Source organism: Scyliorhinus canicula, chromosome 4 (assembly GCF_902713615.1).
Source record: "Scyliorhinus canicula chromosome 4, sScyCan1.1, whole genome shotgun sequence".
Classification (NCBI taxonomy): domain Eukaryota; kingdom Metazoa; phylum Chordata; class Chondrichthyes; order Carcharhiniformes; family Scyliorhinidae; genus Scyliorhinus; species Scyliorhinus canicula.
Genome location: NC_052149.1, coordinates 128,149,870 through 128,169,532, shown reverse-complemented (window position 1 = coordinate 128,169,532; position 19,663 = coordinate 128,149,870). Strand labels below are relative to the sequence as shown.

General features: G+C 49.9%; 1 protein-coding gene across 2 annotated transcripts in view; it reads left to right on the top strand.

The window, feature by feature from the left end:
* rabgap1l (RAB GTPase activating protein 1-like) overlaps positions 1-19,663 on the top strand; it is a 698,291-nt gene that overhangs the window by 28,537 nt on the left and 650,091 nt on the right. The window lies entirely within an intron of this gene.

Below are 19,663 nucleotides of genomic sequence, written 5' to 3'. Positions count from 1 at the left end.
CGAAGAAATTAATCTACACTCCATTATTCTACCCTAATCCATGTACCTATCCAATAGCCGCTTGAAGGTCCCTAACGTTTCCGACTCAACTACTTCCACAGGCAGTGCATTCCATGCCCCCACTACTCTCTGGGTAAAGAACCTACCTCTGACATCCCCCCTATATCTTCCACCATTTATCTTAAATTCCTTCCTAAAATGAGATGACCAGAACTGCACACAGTACTCCAAATGTGGCCTGACCAAGGTTTTGTACAGCTGCATCATCACCTCACGACTCTTAAATTAAATCCCTTTGCTAATGAACGATAGCACACCATAGGCCTTCTTCACAGCTGTATCCACTTGAGTGGCAACTTTCAAAGATCTATGAACATAGACCCCAAGATCTCTCTGCTCCTCTACATTGCCAAGAACCCTACCGTTAACCCTTTATTCCGCATTCATATTTGTCCTTCCAAAATGGACAACCTCACACTTGTCAGGGTTAAACTCCATCTGCCACTTCTCAGCCCAGCTCTGCATCCTATCTATGTCTCTTTGAAGCCGACAACAGCCCTCCTCACTATCCACAACTCCACCAATCTTCGTATCATCTGCAAATTTACTGACGCACTCTTCAACTCCCTCATCCAAGTCGTTAATGAAAATCACAAACAGCAGAGGACCCAGAACTGATCCCTGTGGTATGCCACTGGTAACTGGGCTCCAGGCTGAATATTTGCCATCCACCACCACTCTCTGTCTTCTATCGTTTAGCCAGTTCGTTATCCAACTGGCCAAATTTCCCACTATCCCATGCCTCCTTACTTTCTGCATAAGCCTACCATAGGGAACCTTATCAAATGCCTTACTAAAATCCATGTACACCACATCCACTGCTTTACCTTCATCCAGATGCTTGGTCACCTCTTCAAAGAAGTCAATAAGACTTGTAAGGCAAGACCTACCCCTCACAAATCTGTGCTGACTATCCCTAATCAAGCAGTGTCTTTCCAGATGCTCAGAAATACTATCCCTCAGTACCCTTTCCATTACTTTGCCTACCACCTAAGTAAGACTAACTGGCCTGTAATTCCCAGGGTTATCCCGATTCCCTTTTTTGAACAGGGGCACGACATTCACCACTATCCAATCCTCTGGTACCACCCCTGTTGACAACGAGGATGAAAAGATCATTGCCAACGGCTCTGCAATTTCATTTCTTGCCTCCCATAGAATCCTTGGATATATCCCGTCAGGCCCGGGGGCCTTGTCTATCCTCAAGTTTTTCAAAATGCCCAACACATCTTCCTTCCTAACAAGTATCTCCTCGAGCTTACCAGTCTGTTTCACACTGTCCTCTCCAACAACATGGCCCCTCTCGTTTGTAAATACTGAAGAAAAATACTTGTTCAAGACCTCTCCTATCTCTTCAGACTCAATACACAACCTCCCGCTACTGTCCTTGATCGGACTTACCCTCGCTCTAGTCATTCTCATATTTCTCACATATGTGTAAAAGGCCTTGGGGTTTTCCTTGATCCTACCCGCCAAAGATTTTTCATGCCCTCTCTTAGCTCTCCTAAACCCTTTCTTCAGTTCCCTCCTGGCTATCTTGTATCCCTCCAGCGCCTATCTGAACCTTGTTTCCTCAGCCTTACATAAGTCTCCTCCTTCCTCTTAACAAGACATTCAACCTCTCTTGTCAACCATGATTCCCTCACTCGACCATCTCTTCCCTGCCTGACAGGGACATACATATCAAAAACACGCAGTACCTGTTCCTTGAACAAGTTCCACATTTCACTTGTGTCCTTCCTTGACAGCCTATGTTCCCAACTTATGCACTTCAGTTCTTGTCTGACAGCATTATATTTACCCTTCCCCCAATTGTAAACCTTGCCCTGTTGCACACACCTACCCCTCTCCATTACTAAAGTGAAAGTCACAGAATTGTGGTCACTACCTCCAAGATGCTCCCCCACTAACAAATCTATCACCTGCCCTGGTTCATTACCAAGTACCAAATCCAATATGGCCTCCCCTCTGGTTGGACAATCTACATACTGTGTTAGAAAAGCTTCCTGGACACACTGCACAAACACCACCCCATCCAAACTACTTGATCTAAAGAGTTTCCACTCAATGTTTAGGAAGTTGAAGTCACCCATGACTACTGCCCTGTGACTTCTGCACCTTTCCAAAATCTGTTTCCCAATCTGTTCCTCCACATCTCTGCTGCTATTATAGAAAACTCCCAACAAGGTGACTGCTCCTTTCCTATTTCTGACTTCAACCCATATTACCTCAGTAGGCAGATCCCCCCGAACTGCCTTTCTGCAGCTGTTATACTATCTCTAATTAACAATGCCACCCCCCCCCACCCCCCCCCCACACACACCCCCCACCTCTTTTACCATCCTCCCTAATCTTGTTGAAACATCTATAGCCAGGACCTACAACAACCATTTCTGCCCCTCTTCTATCCAAGTTTCCGTGATGGCCACCACATCGTAGTCCCAAGTACCGATCAATGCCTTAAGTTCACCCACCTTATTCCTGATGCTTCTTGCATTGAAGTATACACACTTCAACCCATCTCCTTGCCTGCAAGTACTCTCCTTTGTCCGTGTTACCTTCCCCACTGCATCACTACGTGCTTTGGCGTCCTGAATATCTGCTTCCTTAGTTGCTGGACTACAAATCTGGTTCCCATTCCCCTGCCAAATTTGTTTAAACCCTCCCGAAGACTACTAGAAAACCTCCCCCCCCCAGGATATTGGTGCCCCTCCGGTTCAGATGCAACCCGTCCTGCTTGTACAGGTCCCACCTTCCCCAGAATGCGCTCCAATTATCCAAATACCTGAAGCCCTCCCTCCTACACCATTCCTGCAGCCACGTGTTCAACTGCACTCTCTCCCTATTTCTAGCGTCGCTATCACGTGGCACAGGCAACAAACCAGAGATGACAACTCTGTCTGTCCTGGCCTTTAACTTCCAGCCTAACTCCCTAAACTTGTTTATTACCTCCACACCCCTTGTCCTACCTACGTCGTTGGTACCAATGTGCACCACGACTTCTGGCTGTTCACCCTCCCCCTTCAGGATCCTGAAGACACGATCCGAGACATCACTGGCCCTGGCACCCGGGAGGCAACATACCTTTCGGAAGTCTCACTCGCAACCACAGAATCTCATCTCTTCCCCTAACCATTGAATCTCCTATTACTATTGCTTTTCTATGCTCCCCCCTTCCCTTCTGAGCCCCAGAGCCAGACTCAGTGCCAGAGACCTGGCCGCTAGGGCCTTCCCCAGGTAGGTCATCCCCCCAACAGCATCCAAAACGGTATACTTGTTTTGAAGGGGAACGGCCACGAAGGATCCCTGCACTGTCTGCCTGTTAGTTTTATTTCCCCTGACTGTAACCCAGCTACTCTTGTCCAGTAACTTGGGTGTGGCTACCTCCCTGTAACTCTTCTCGATAACCCCCTCTGCCTCCCGGATGATCCGAAGTTCCTCCAGCTCCAGTTCCCTAACACGGTCTCTGAGGAGCTGGAGTTGGGTGCACTTCCCGCAGGTATAGTCAGCGGGGACACCAGTGGTATCCCTCACCACCCACATCCTACAGGAGGAGCATGCAACTGCCCTAGCCTCCATCCCCTCTTACTTTACAGAATTAGCTGCCCCATGGACTAACTGGACCTCCGCACTCCGACTCTGCTTCCAGTCAGCTGTACTCTAAACTCCTGGCTCCCTTCACGCTGTTTGATAGTTATAGGAAATGAAATGTAAGGAGCACCTTACTCCCTCCTCACCTAACTCCCTTAGTCACCAAACTCTCACTCTAGCACTCAAATGCAACAAGCTCAGCACTCCCTCAGTCACCAAACTCTCACTCTAGCACTCAAATGCAACAAGCTCAGCACTCCCTCAGTCACCAAACTCTCACTCTAGCACTCAAATGCAACAAGCTCAGCACTCCCTCAGTCACCAAACTCTCACTCTAGCACTCAAATGCAACAAGCTCAGCACTCCAGTGCAAACAAAGTCTGCACTATAACTAGCTCAGATTTATACTGTGACTCTAGCCTCTGAAAACTGGCCTAATCCAATTAACTAATTAACAAGCTCCAGCTGCAAGTAACTACAAATAGAACCTTGTTTAAAGCTGATTCAAAATTCACCTTCTTTTAGACCAAACAGCAACTTTTAAGTTAATTAATTAACTAAATAAAATAAATACTAGACGTTAAATAAAGATGAACCCTTATACTCTCTCAGTCACCAAACTCTCACTGTAGCACTCAAATGCAACAACCTCAGCACTCCAGTGCAAAGAAAATATTTCAAAGCCACTCAGTAGCTCGCTCTGAAATGTGGCAGCATTGGCAATGAGGGGCATGATCTTGCTATCAAAATTGTGAGAACTTGCCCATCAGGCTGCACTAGCTCATTCTAATGATGAGGCAGAGCAGTGACAGAGAAGATATGAAAAGGAAGTAAATCTTGCACTCGGGATCCCACTGGCTCATGGGACATCCTACGGCATGTGCACAAAGATCTGCAGGTTGGGAATTGACCTGTTCAGTCACATAGAGACCATGGCAGAAACTGACCATGGATGGAGGTAGAGAGAAACTATTTGCATTGGTTTGCCAAGCACCTGCGAACCAGAGGACGCAGATTTAAGGTGATTGGTGAATGACCCAAAAGCAACAGAAATTATTCTACACAACGAGTGGTTAGGTCTGGAATACATTGTCTGAGAGTGCGTTAGAGGCAGGTTCAATTGTGGTTTTCAAAGGAGAATTGGCTAACTAGCTGAAGGTAAGGAATTCACCAGAGTTACAGGGAAAAGGGCAGGGAGTGGGACAAGTTGGGGATAGCTGAATTATCTCTTGCGCTGTAACCATCTGTGATCTTATGAAATTGCTCTTTGGTAAATGAACCGGCATCTCAAAGCTGACATCCTTTTTAACAGCTGGCTTTGAATGATTTTCCTGTTGCTGTCCTTCATTGTGCGCTCAGAGTGGTTTTTGTTTTTATTTTGCAGTGACGCAATTGCTTTAAGCTCTGTGGAAAGGATGTTTTGAAAGATTTAATTTTGTATCGAGAAATCCTGTAAAAATCCCCCACCCTTGTTCATTACGGCTGCAGGGTTAGTGTTTTCACTTCTTCAGTTCTCCCATGATGAATATAGGAGCTTCAGATGTATTGTCTTATATGTATTTGATGCAGTCAGCATTAAAAGCCTGGGTTAGTATGTGTATAATTGCTGCAGTAGTGTTCTTAAAAATTCTAGTTTGCAAGACAGCTAGGCTTTTTGGTGCCGGAGATGCAATTAAAGCATCGTAAAAGTTTGGGCTCATGGATTTTTATTTACAGTAAGAGGCTTGCCTAAAGAGTAGTTAATTAGAGACATTGTATTCAGTTTAGTGAGATGATGCCGTTAATGGGAGGAGCCAGGGGTTGAAGCAGTCAGATGTTAACGGTGTTCAGAATTTTTGGGTGGAAGATGAGTTGAGAAGGTTTCTGAAGAAAAATAGCCATAGATTCTGCATTATTCTAACAGGGTGTCAGGTCTCTTTCTCTAAGCTGTCTCCAAAGATCTCTCTTTCTCCAAGTGAAGTATTGAAGACATCCAGCAAGTATTCCTTTTTTAAAAATTTAGAGTACCCAATTATTTTGTATCCCCAATAATGGGCAATTTAGCGTGACCAATCCACCTAACCTGCACATCTTTTGGTTGTGGGGGTGAAACCCGTGCAGACAAGGGGAGAATGTGCAAACTCCTACGGACAGTAACCCAAGGCCAGGATTCAAACCCGGGTTCTCAGTGCCGCAGTCCCAGTGTTAACCACTGCGCCACATGCTACCCCTCCAACAAGTATTTCTGAGTGCTAACTGTATTAAGTGAATATGGATCTGAAATGTTTTTATTGTTTGAGTGGAAATAAAGGTAGCAGTTAAGGTTTATTGTGTTACTGTGTTGATTAGCATCGTTTAAGGGGTAATTGTGAGCTATTTTCAGGTGTGATGTTAAAGATAATTTAATACCGTGTTCGTAATAACGTTTGTTTTAATATACCATATCCCTTTTTTGCGTGAAAGCACTTGTGGAGCGAGATATCCTTTCCTCATAGTCTTACAAAATTAAAAGAAAATATTGGGGTTTTGGTCCAGTATCCTAGCCACTGTTGGGGCCTGCCCCGGGATCGTAATACCTCTTTGCTTTTACAAAATCAAAATCAAGGATTGGGCCACTTGTAGTTTTGACCTACAAGAGAGAGTATACTGTGAGCACAGAATGAGACCACTTTGCCCATTGAGCCTGTGCTGACTTTCTTTTATAAGGCTAACGAATTAGTCCCATTCTCCGTAAACCTGTATGTTTTTCCCCTTCAAGCATTTGGCAGTTTAACAAAAAGTAAAGCGAAAAGTTGTCTAGAATTTAATAGAGGTTTTGCTGCAGGTAGTCCTTGAAGTATAGAAATTTTGGCAATTAAATTTGGGTAAGAGTCCGGCATTGGATGCGGACATATTAAGGTTTATAGCAGCGTTGGAATTCAAAGTCCAATACACCTGATTCAAAAGATGAATGGCGGTTTGGCATGTTTGGCTGTACCATTTGCTGTCCTGTGACATGCAGAGAGCTGTCCCTTGGATGTGGGCTTGAGAGTGGGAAAGGCACTCTCTCAATCCTACTACTCTGCAAGCTGAATTGACCAAAACAGTACTTGTGGTGTAATTAAAGGGGATGTGTCGACAAAACGGTTCCGGTATCCAGCTGAGGTATTATCGGTCAAGGCCGCAAATGTGGTTGTTAGGCCGTGTGAACGAGACGTTGGTTTTAAATCTGTATTTTGTCACATCCATTTTTGTAATACTGAAAACCTTCCTCTACTCATTAATCAAATCAAATGCTGGGAATTTCTGTACAGGTTTCATGCACAACCATCATCATCAGTGCTCCCTGTAGCACTGGGTTGTACATGTTGCAATGAGAGTTAATGTACATGAGCAATAATGAAAATACTAATATAATTATACACTTCTTGTTCAAACCTTATAAAAGGGGAAGGTGTTTTGAACCAGCTTTCCATTGTAATTTAGGGTGAGACAGATAACTCTTGGAAATCATCCATTTGCCTCCAGTGGGGCCAGTTGTGGCAGAAGAGATGGTCTAGGACTGAATATAGGTCCCAAGCCTTAATAGGGAACTGGGAATTTACCTCAGTGGAGGTTGATTCTCAATGCCTTTTGACCCCCTTAGGAGCTGAACATACAGAAATAATTGTTCAGCTGCTTCAGCCTGGGAAGACCCTTGTTCCCACTTAACTGAAAGTTTTTGTACTGCTCTGACTTAGTCCTTAGAATGGGGTGACTGCCTCCAAAATCCCATTACAGGACTGTGCCACTCTCCACATGAACAGATAGCCACAATTGGGTTGGCATCTAAGCCAGAGCTCAGGTCCAGGAGGAAGATACAGGCTGTTGTATGTCCCCTGGCAGAATTCGATCGTGTCATCTCGGGGCCGGGATGTTGAGGGTTCATCTTCCACAGGTTTAGGATGTAGATGTAAATTGCTTAGCAATGTAAATGAGGAAGGTTAAATTCCTCTTCTAATCTTTGGGTGCTTTCCACCGTGAGTGTGCTACAGTTGACCTCAGTATCCTGGAATAGGGTGGGGTGTGTTTGTATTCCAAGCTGAAGTCCTGCTGTTCAGTGAGAATATGGTGACATAAGGTGAGGACAGGCTTGACGTGTTGTCCTGCTGATCCCAGATCCACATGAAGAATACTGCCAGGGGCAAAATAGAAGACGTCCAGCACTAATGGGACAGTGCACAGCGGTCTCGTCCCCGACCCAGTCTGAGGACAGTGCACAACAGTCTTGCCTTCTGATACAGTCTGAGGACAGTGCACAGTAGTCTCACCCTCTGATACAGTCTGAGGACAGTGCACAACAGTCTCGCACTCTGACACAGCCTGAGTTCAGTGTACAACAGTCGCACTCTCCTGAACCAGTCTGACAGTACAACAGTCTCCCTCTTGGTGATCCAATCTGCGGACAGTGTACAACAATCACCCCCTAAGTGACCCAGTGTGAGCACAGTGTACAACAATCACCCCCTCAGTGACCCAGTGTGAGGACAGTGTACAACAGTCACCCCCTCAGTGACCCAGTCTGAGGACAGTGTACAACAGTCTCCCCCTCGGTGATCCTGTCTGAGGACAGTGTACAACAATCTCCCCCTCGCTGATCCAGTCGGAGGACAGTGCACAAACAGCCTTGCCCTTGCTGGTCCAGTCTGAGGACAGTGCTCAACAATCACATCCTCGCTTATCCAGTCTGAGGACCGTGTACAGCAATCACATCCTCGCTTATCCTGTCTGAGGACCATGTACAACAATCTCGCCCTCGCTGATCCAGTCGGAGGACAGTGCGCAAACAGTCTTACCCTCGCTGGTCCAGTCTGAGGACAGTGCTCAACAATCACATCCTCGCTTATCCAGTCTGAGGACCGTGTACAGCAATCACATCCTCGCTTATCCAGTCTGAGGACCGTGTACAACAATCTCACCCTCGCTGATCCAGTCGGAGGACAGTGCACAAACAGTCTTACCCTCGCTGGTCCAGTCTGAGGACAGTGCTCAACAATCACATCCTCGCTTATCCAGTCTGAGGACCGTGTACAACAATCTCACCCTCGCTGATCCAGTCGGAGGACAGTGCACAAACAGCCTTACCCTTGCTGATCCAGTTTGAGGACAGTGTGCAGCAGTCTCACCCTACTCAGTCTGAGTCGTAAGTTTGCGGACGACACAAAGTTGGTGGAATTGCGGATAGCAATGAGGACTGTCAGAGGATACAGCAGGATTTAGATCATTTGGAGACTTGGGCAGCGAGATGGCAGATGGAGTTTAATCTGGACAATTGTGAGGTAATGCATTTTGGAAGGTCTAATTACAGGTAGGGAATATACAGTGAATGCTAGAACCCTCAAGAGTATTGACAGTTAGAGAGATCTTGGTGTACAGGTCCACAGATCACTGAAAGGGGCAACACAGGTGGAGAAAGTAGTCATGAAGGCATACGGCATGCTTGCCTTCATTGGCCGGGGCATTGAGTATAAAAATTGGCAAGCCATGTTGCAGCTGTTAGAACCTTAGTTAGGCCACACTTGGAGTATAGTGTTAATTCTGGTTGCCACACTACCAGAAGGATGTGGAAGCTTTAGAGAGGGTGCGGAAGAGATTTACCAGGATGTTGCCTGGTATGGAGGACATTAGCTATGAGGAGAGGTTGAATAAACTTGGTTTGTTCACACTGGAATGAAAGAGGTTGAGGGACGACCTGATAGAGGTCAACAAAATTATGAGGGGCATAGACAGAGTGGATAGTCAGAGACTTGTTCCCAGGGTAGAAGGGTCAATTACTAGGGGGCATAGGTTTAAGGTGCGAGGGGCAAGTTTTAGAGGAGATATGTGAAGCAAATTTTTTTTTTTTTACACAGAGGGTAGTGGGTGCCTGGAACTCGCAGCCAGAGGAGGTGGGGGAAGCAGGGACGATAGTGATGTTTAAGGGCCATCTTGACAAATACATGAATAGGATGGGAATAGAGGGATACGGATCCCGGAAGTGTAGAAGGTTTTAGTTTAGACGGGCTGCATGGTTGGCGCAGGCTTGGAGGGTCGAAGGACCTGTTCCTGAGCTGTGCTTTTCTTTGTTCTTTGTTCTACTTATAGTGGTGTACAATCCGTCCAGCGCCTTCTTCAAATTTACCTGGGATGGGATGTAGACCGCTGTGATGATGGCAGAAGTGAACACCCGTGGAAGGTTGTATGGGCTGCACTTCATAGTCAGGTATTTCAGGTCTCAAATTGAATGGCACAGTCCGGGAAGGCAGGAGTGAGCCACGTCTCTTGTGAAACAGAACACACACTGCAGTCTCCCCTCTGAGAGATAAATCTAGCGTTAAGCTCGTCCAGCTTGTTTTCGATTGCTTGGACATTTGTCTGACAGGTTCTTGAGTGCTGGTTGTGATTTCCGGTCGCCGGGGTTGCAAGTTCGCGATCCGGTCGGGCCCACCTTTTGGACTGTTTGGGTCTTTGCTTTTTTGTGGGGGGACAGCTTCTCCAGTCCCACCACATAACTGAAGTCCTTGAGATCTGCTATCATTATGTCATGCTCTTCTTCAGTGGTAATCTTTGAGACCGAGTATCTGGGAATGTAAAACTAGCGAATTATTCCCATGGTCACCTGAGTTTATTTGGACGGAACAGTGGCTGGGAGAGATGGAATACTTACAGATTGTGCACTGAATTAATGTCGCAGAAATATAATGTACGCTGCCTTTGGGCTTCCTGTTCATTTGGTTTTCATTGCCCTTTATTCCTTTTTTCAATAAATTTAGATCACCCAATGATTTTTTCCAATTAAGGGGCAATTTAGTGCGGTCAATCCACCTACTCTGCACATTTTTGGGTTGTGGGGGTGAAACCCATGCAAACGGGGAGAATGTGCAAACTCCACACGGACAGTGACCCAGAGCCGGGAGCGAACCTGGGACCTCAGCGCAGTGAGGGAGCTGTGCTAACCACTAGGCCACCATGCTGCCCTCCTTTATTCCACTGCTGAGTTTGACCAAAATTTGCTCCAAGGAATTTGTGGATGCAGGCTGCCTAAAAACTCTTGGAGCCTGGGAATAGGAGTAGCCCTTTGAGCCTGCTGTAATAACTGATCTGTGACATGACTGGACCAACCCTAGTTTCGTCTCCTTTGATACTTTTGGTGAATAAAAATGTAATTTAATAATTGACCTGGCATCAATTACCAGAGCTGGGCTGACAGGTGGCAAATGGAGTTTAATGCAGAAAAGTGTGAGGTGATTCATTTTGGAAGGAATAACGGGAAGACAGAGTACTGGGCTAATGGTAAGATTCTTGGTAGTGTGGACGAGCAGAGAGATCTCGGTGTCCATGTCCATAGATCCCTGAAAGTTGCCACCCAAGTTGAGAGGGTTGTTACGAAAGCGTACGGTGTGTTATTTAAAAAAAAGATTTTCAAAAACATATCAAAAACAGAAAATAACAACAAGAAAATAGTATTAACAACAACAAAAAGAAAAACACACTAACCCCGAAAACCCACGCTTGGGGGCCTCGCATCCTTCCATTGAAGCAAGATCCTCCGCCGGGCTACTCGGGATGCAAAGGCCAGAACACCGGCCTCTTTCGCCTCCTGCACTCCCGGCTCCACTGCAACCCCAAAAATTGCGAGTCCCCAGCTTGGCTTGACCCCGGATCCTACCACCCTAGACACCGTCCTTGCTACCCCCTTCCAAAACTCCCCCAGTGCTGGGCATGCCCAGAACATATGGGCGTGGTTCGCTGGGCTCCCCGAGCACCTGGCACACCTGTCTTCATCCCCGAAAAACCTACTCATCCTCGTCCCGGTCATGTGGGCCCTATGCAGCACCTTGAACTGTATGAGGCTAAGCCTCGCACAGGAAGAGGAGGAATTCACTCTTTCCAGGGCATCCGCCCACGTCCCCTCCTCAATCTCCTCACCCAGCTCCTCTACCCATTTACCCTTCAGCTCCTCCACCAAGGCCTCATCCACCTCCTGCATGACGTGGTATATGTCCGAAATCCTCCCTCCTCCAACCCACACCCCCGAGAGTACCCTGTCCCGTACCATGTGGTGGCAGCAGAGGGAACCCCTCCACCTGCCGCCTGGCAAACGCCCTAACCTGCATGTACCTAAACATGTTCCCCGGGGGAGCCCAAACTTCCCCTCTAACTCACCCAGGCTCGCAAACCTCCCATCCACAAACCGGTCCCTCAACCTCCTAATCCCTACCCTGTGCCAGCCCAGAAACCCGCCATCGATGCTCCCTGGAACAAACCGGTGGTTCCCCCGTATCGGGGACTCCATCGAGCCCCCTACCTACCCCCTTGGCCGTCTCCATTGCCCCCAAATTTTGAGGGTAGCCGCCACCACCGGGCTCGTGGTATACCTCGTTGGACGGAGCGGCAACGGCGCCGTTACCAGCGCCTCCAGGCTCGTGTCCACGCAGGACACCATCTCCATCCTCTTCCATGCTGCCCCTGCCCTGTCCATTACCCACTTACGCACCATCGCTGCATTGGCAGCCCAATAGTACCCACAGAGGTTGGGCAACGCCAGCCCCCCCCCCCCCCCCCCCCCCCCCCCTATCCCTGCCCCGCTCCAAAAACACCCTTCTCACCCTCTGAGCCCCATGCGCCCATACAAATCCCGTAATACTCCTGTTGACCATCCTAAAAAAGGCCTTTGGGATAAGGCTGGGGAGGCACTGGAACAGGAACAAAAACCTTGGGAGCACCGTCATCTTGACGGACTGCACCCTGCCCGCCAGCGACAGCGGCAACATGTCCCATCTTTTGAACTCCTCCTCCATTTGCTCCACCAGCCTAGTGAGGTTAAGCTTGTGAAGGGCCCCCAGCTCCTAGCCACCTGGACTCCCAGGCACCGAAAGCTCTTCCCCGCCCTTTTCAGCGGGAGCCTACCAATCCCCTCCTCTTGATCCCCCGGCTGCACAACGAACAGCTCACTCTTACCCAGGTTGAGCTTGTACCCAGAAAAGCCCCCAAATTCCCTAAGGATCTGCGTCACCTCCGGCATTCCCCCCATTGGGTCCGCCACAGAAAGCAACAAGTCATCTGCGTATAATGACACTCGGTGCTCCTCCCCACCCCGCACCAGACCCCTCCAATTCCTCGACTCCCTCAACGCCATGGCCAGGGGCTCAATTGCCAACGCAAAGAGCAAAGGGGACAGGGGACACCCCTGCCTCGTCCCCCGGTACAACCAAAAGTACTCCGATCTCCTCCTATTCGTGGCTACGCTCGCCATCGGGGCCTCATATAACAGCCTCACCCAACTGACAAACCCCTCACCGAACCCAAACCTTTCCAGCACCTCCCACAAGTACCCCCACTCAACCCTATCAAAGGCCTTCTCCGCGTCCAATGCTACCACTATCTCCGCCTCCCCTTCTACCGCCGGCATCATTATAACATTCAGAAGCCTACGTATATTGGTGTTCAGCTGCCTTCCCTTCACAAAACCTGTCTGGTCCTCATGAATGACCCCCGGCACACAGTCCTCTATCCTTGTGGCCAAGATCTTCGCCAACAGCTTGGCATCCACATTTAACAATGAGATCGGCCTACATGATCCACACTGTAGGGGTCCTTGTCCCGTTTAAGGATCAAGGAAATCAGCGCCCGTGACATAGTCGGGGGCAAAGCCCCCCCCTCCCTTGCCTCGTTAAAGGTCCTAACCAACAGGGGGCCCAACAGGTCTGCATACATTTTGTAAAATTCGACTGGAAATCCATCCGGTCCCGGCGCCTTCCCCGACTGCATGCTGCCTATCCCTTTGACAAGCTCCTCCAGCTCAATCGGCGCCCCCAGCCCCTCCACCTGTCCCTCCTCCACCATCGGAAATCTCAGCCTATCCAAAAAGCACCCCATCCCCCTCCCCTCCACCGGGGGCTCGGACCGGTACAATTCCCCATAAAAGTCCCTGAAGACCCCATTAATGTCCACCCCTCCCTTCGCACCACATTGCCTCCCCTATCCGTCACTCCCGCGTCTCGCTTACGTAGCTGATGCGCCAGCATCCGACTCGCCTTCTCCCCATATTCGTACACCGCTCCCTGTGCCTTCCTCCACTGAGCTTCGCCTTTCCGGTGGTCAGCAAGTCGAACTTGGCCTGAAGGTTACGTCGCTCCCCCAACAGTCCCTCCTCCGGAGCCTCCGCGTATCTCCTGTCCACCCTCACCATCCCCCCCACCAACCTCTCCCTCTCTCTTTGCTCTCCCCTCTCCCTATGGGCTCGGATGGAAATCAACTCCCCTCTAATCACCGCCTTCAATGCCTCCCAAACCGTCCCCACCCGGACCTCCCCATTATCATTGGCCTCTAAGTATCAGTTGATACACCCCCGAACCCGCCCGCCCACCTCTCATCCGCCAGCAGTCCCACCTCCAGGCGCCAGAGCGGGCGCTGGTCCCTCTCCTCCCCTAGCTCAAGGTTTACCCAGTGCGGGGCATGGTCCGAAATGACTATGGCTGAATACTCGGCATCCTTCTCCCTCGAAATCAGCCCCCTGCTCAGGACAAAAAATCGATCCGGGAATAGGCTTCATGCACGTGGGAAAAAAATGAATACTCCCTGGCCCTCGGCCTCGCGAACCTCCAAGGATCCCCCCCCCCAATCTGGTCCATAAACCCCCTCAACACCTTAGCTGCCGCGGGCCTCCTGCCCGTCCTGGACATGGATCGATCCAATGGGGGATCCAGCACTGTGTTAAAGTCCCCCCCCAGTATCAGTCTCTAGATCCGGAATGCGGCCCAGCATGCGCCGCATAAAACCCGCATTGTCCCAATTTGCGGCATAGACATTCACCAGCACCACCCGCTCCCCTTGCAACTTGCCGCTCACCATCACATATCTCCCTCCACTGTTAGCCACCAACTTTGACGCCTCAAACGACACCCTTTTTCCCACCAGAATCGCCACCCCCCGATTTTTTGCATCCAGCCCCGAATGAAACACCTGGCCTACCCAGCCCTTCCTCAGTCTAACCTGGTCCGCCACCTTCAGGTGCGTCTCCTGGAGAATAGCCACGTCCACCGTCAGCCCCTTCAGGTGCGTAAACACCCGGGCCCCTTTGACTGGCCCATTCAGCCCCCTCACATTCCAAGTTATCAGCCGGATCAGAGGGCTCCCTGCCCCCCTCCCCTGCCGACTAGTCATAACCCGTCCCCTGCCCGCCCCAGGTCAGCGCCCCTCCCAGCCACGTTACTCCCTCCATAGCACTCCCGTGAGCCAGCTAACTTCTGCTGACCCCGGCGACTCCCGCCACACCTCCGACCCCCCCCCCCCCCCAACGTGGGGCTACTCCTCCTCCCCCAGACCCATCAGCAGACCCTCCTCCTCCCCCTCCCGTTCTTGCGCGGGAAAAAAGCCCGCGCTTCTCAGCTCCGACCCCGCCCCCATCCACCCTCAGCGCAGGAAACAGAAGAAAAGCCCGCGCTTTCCCTCTGCCTGACCCCGCCCACTTTTTCTTGGGCGCTGCCACCGCTATTTTGCTGGCCCCACTCTTGGTCAAGACCATAGACCACTGGGGATCCGCTGCAGACACCTTCCCACGTCGGGAACCGTCGAGCAAGTACCGCTGGGGGCCCTTAAAAGAGCCCAAAAGTCCGTTCCTGGCGGGAGCTGCCAAACGTGCGGCTTAGCTCCGCATAGCTGCAACCGGAAGTCTGTGTTAGCTTTTATTGGTAGAGGAATTGAGTTTCGGAGCCATGAGGTCATGTTGCAGTTGTACAAAACTCTGGCGCGGCCGCATTTGGAGTATTGCGTGCAGTTCTGGTCGCCAGATTATAGGAAGGATGTGGATGCATTGGAAAGGGTACAGGGGAGATTTACAAGGATGTTGCCTGGTATGGAGGGAAGATCTTTTGAGGAAAGGCTGAAGGACTTGAGGCTGTTTTCGTTAGAGAGAAGAAGGTTAAGAGGTGACTTAATTGAGGCATACAAGATGATCAGAGGATTAGATAGGGTGGACATTGAGGGCCTTTTTCCTTGGATGGTGATGTCCAGTATGAGGGGACATAGCTTTAAATTGAGGGGAGATAGATATAGGACAGATGTCAGGTACGTTCTTTACTCAGAGAGTACTGTAGTAAGGGCGTGGAATGCCCTGCCGGCAACAGTAGTGGACTCGCCAACACTAAACGCATTCAAATGGTCATTGGATAGGCATATGGACGATAAGGGAATAGTGCAGAGGGACTTTAGAGGGGTTTCACAGGACGGCGCAACATTGAGGGCCGAAGGGCTGTACTGCGCTCTAATGTTCTGTGTTCTATGTTCTATTTGCAGAAATGAATTCCAAACTTCTACCAGTCTTTGTGTGTCAAAAGTGTTTCCTAATTTCACTTCTAAATTTCTGGTTCTACGACATTGGCTATGTTCTCTGGTCCTCGAACCGTCAACCAGCGGAAACCGTTTCTTTCTGCCTACTTTGTTTTTTTGAAATGCATTCATGGGATGTACACATTGTTGGCTGACCCAACATTTAATGTCCATCCCTAATTTTCCTTGAACTGAGGGCATTTAAAAGTCAACCTGTGGGTCTGGAGTCACATGTAGGCCAGACCAGGTCAGGATGACAAATTTTCTTCACTTTAAAAAAAAAAATTATTCAAGGCATTTTCATATAAACAAACAAAACCAGAACAACCAAACAACTATACAAACAACCAACACCCACTCCCCCTCTGCTTCCCTAATACCACCCCCTTCTCACATTCTGCCTTCCCCATTTTAACCCCTTTATAACCCCCTTATCCTCCTCCCGCTGACCCCTCCAACCTCCTTAAAGAATGACGAGGACGCGTTCATGCTCCGCAAGGCCTCTGCCCACGGGCGAAATTCTCCGACCCCCCGCAGGGTCAGAGAATCGCCCGGGGCCGCCGAAAATCCCGCCCCCGCCGTGGCAGAAATTCTCCGCCACCTGGGAATTGGCGGGGGCGGGAATCGCGCCACGTCGAGCGACGAGCCCCCTGCGGCGATTCTCCGGCCCGTGATGGGCCGAAGTCCCGCCGCTGGGAGGCCTCTCCCGCCGCCGAGGTTTGAACCACCTCTGTGGCGGCAGGATCGGCGGCGCGAGCGGGCCCCCAGGGTCCTGAGGGGCGATTGGACCCGGGGGGGTGACCCCACGGTGGCCAGGCCCGCGATCGGGGCCCACCAATCGGTGGGCGAGCCAGTGCCATGGGGGCACTCTTTCCCTTCCGCCGCCACGGCCTCCGCCATGGCGGAGGCAGAAGAGAATCCCCAGCGTGCATGCGCCGGTGGTGCCGCTGACGTCACCACCAGCGCATGCGCGAACCGTCGAAGGCCTTTCAGCCAGCCTCGGCGTCGGGCGGCAGGCCTGAAAGGCCGCTGGTGCAGATTTTTGCGGCAGTCGGCGTGGTGCCAACCGTTCCGGCGTGGGCCTAGCCCCCAAAGGTGCGGAGAATTCCGCACCTTTTGGGAGGCCCGACGCCGGAGTGGTTGTCGCCACTCCCCTACGCCGGGACCCCCTGCCCCGCCGGGTAGGGGAGAATGCCGCCCCACGTTTCAATCCCACCCCCTCCCAGCCCTCCTCACACTTACGCTTTGTGTCCCCCACCAGGACTCCCTCCCAATCCATCAACTCCTTATAGACATCTGACACCTTCTCATCTCGTTCCTCGACAGCACGTTGTCTTGAAACCCAGGGATGGCACCTCTCTCCTTCCAAAGTTCTGGATCTGCAGGTATCTAAAGCCGTTCCCCCTGGGCAAATTGTAGTATTCCTTCAGGTCCTCCAACTTCGCAAATTCGCACCCTATGAACAGATCGCCAAATCGTTCAAGCCCGCCAGTCCCAAATGCTGCTTCCACTGCCCCACATTCTTATGGCCAACACCGCCACTGGGCTCACGGAGTACCTGGCCGATGAGAACGGCAGAGGTGCCGACAACAAACCCTCAAACATGTTCCCCTACATGATGCTGCCTCCAACCACACCATCACACCGTGCCGACCCCGCCCCCACGATCCCCCCTCGCCTCCATTCCAGGAAAGTCCGCGTAACCCTCTGGGAATTCCCCACCCACATACATCCAGAGATCAACGCAGTGACCTTCTTAAAAAATGACATGGGGTTGAAGATTGGGAGGTTCTGGAACACAAATAGAAACCTTGGCAGCACCGCCATTTTTATTGTCTGCACCTGCCCCGCCAGCAGCAGCACATCCCACCTCTTGAAATCTACTTTCATCTGCTTCACCTGCCGAGTGAGGTTCAACTTGTGCAGCTGTGCCCAGTCCCGCGTTACCTGGATACTCAAGTACCTAAAGCTCATCCCCACCACTAAACGGCAACTCCCCTAACCTCCTTTCCTGCCCTTCAGTCTCAATCGGGAACACCTCTCTCTTTCCCATATTGAACTTGCATCTTGAAAATCGGCCAAATTCCTCTAAAATCCCACGATGCCTCCGATACTGCCCCACGGGTCTGAAATATACAGCAACAGGTCGTCCACAAATAATGGGACCCTGTGCTTGACGTGCCCCCCGCCCCTCCCCGCTAAATCCCTTTCCTTGATGCCCTAAGCATACCTCGCTGCAACCCGCTGGGTTCGTCCGCACACTCTCGACCGGCGCCTTATGCAGCAACCGGACCCAGTCTACAAATTCCTGCCCAAACTCAAACAGCCCCAACACCTCCATGTTCAAACAAATTTTAATTTAAACACTGAATTAACCACATTAACAACAAAGAAATAGCTTTACAGATAACAATTAAAACAGTTCTTAAGTAAAAGGAAGACTTACTCGCTACACCTGCACTAAATATTCTAATTAGCAAACCAATATAGTTCAAATACCACTTATAAATAAAGTTAACAATCAAGTTTAGTTGCTTTCCTCTGCAGAATCCTTGAGAGAACCTTTTAGGAGCAAACTCCAAGACACTTCTTAGGAGACTAAATCCTATGATAAACTGAAACTATAGAAAGACCTGGCTCCTCCCCTTAATTACATAATCTTTACCCAATGTATAAGGCATTCTTTTTTTAAATTTAAAGTACCAAATAATTTTTTTCTCAATTAAGTGGCAATTTAATGCAGCCAATCTACCGACCCTGCACATCTTTAGGTTGTGGGGGTGAAACTTCCGCAGACACGGGAGAATGTGCAAACTCCACACGGACAGTGACCCGGGACCGGCATCGAATCCGGGTTCTCTGCGCCGTGAGGCAACAGTGCTAACCACTGCGCCACCATGCCCCTGTATAAGGAATCCTTATGTCTTCTCCCACAAGTTGAGGGAAGATGGAATCAGGGTATTGAACTTGATCAGCCATGATCATAATGAATGGCGGGTCAGGCTCGAAGGGCAAATGGCCTCCTATTTTCTATGTATGTCTCATGACCTGGTTAGTCAGGACCAAATACAATATAGATCATAGAACATTACAGCGCAGTACAGGCCCTTCGGCCCACGATGTTGCGCCGTCCTGTGAAACCCCTCTAAAGTCCCTCTGCACTATTCCCTTATCGTCCATATGCCTATCCAATGACCATTTGAATGCGTTTAGTGTTGGCGAGTCCACTACTGTTGCCGGCAGGGCATTCCACGCCCTTACTACAGTACTCTCTGAGTAAAGAACGTACCTCTGACATCTGTCCTATATCTATCTCCCCTCAATTTAAAGCTATGTCCCCTCGTGCTGGACATCACCATCCGAGGAAAAAGGCTCTCACTGTCCACCCTATCTAATCCTCTGATCATCTTGTATGCCTCAATTAAGTCACCTCTTAACCTTCTCTCTAACGAAAACAGCCTCAAGTCCTTCAGCCTTTCCTCATATGATCTTCCCTCCATACCAGGCAACATTCTTGTAAATCTCCTCTGTACCCTTTCCAATGCTTCCACATCCTTCCTATAATGTGGCGACCAGAACTGCACACAATACTCCAAATGCGGCCGCACCAGAGTTTTGTACAACTGCAACATGACCTCATGGCTCCGAAACTCAATTCCTCTACCAATAAAAGCTCACACACTGTACGCCTTCTTATCTCTCATAA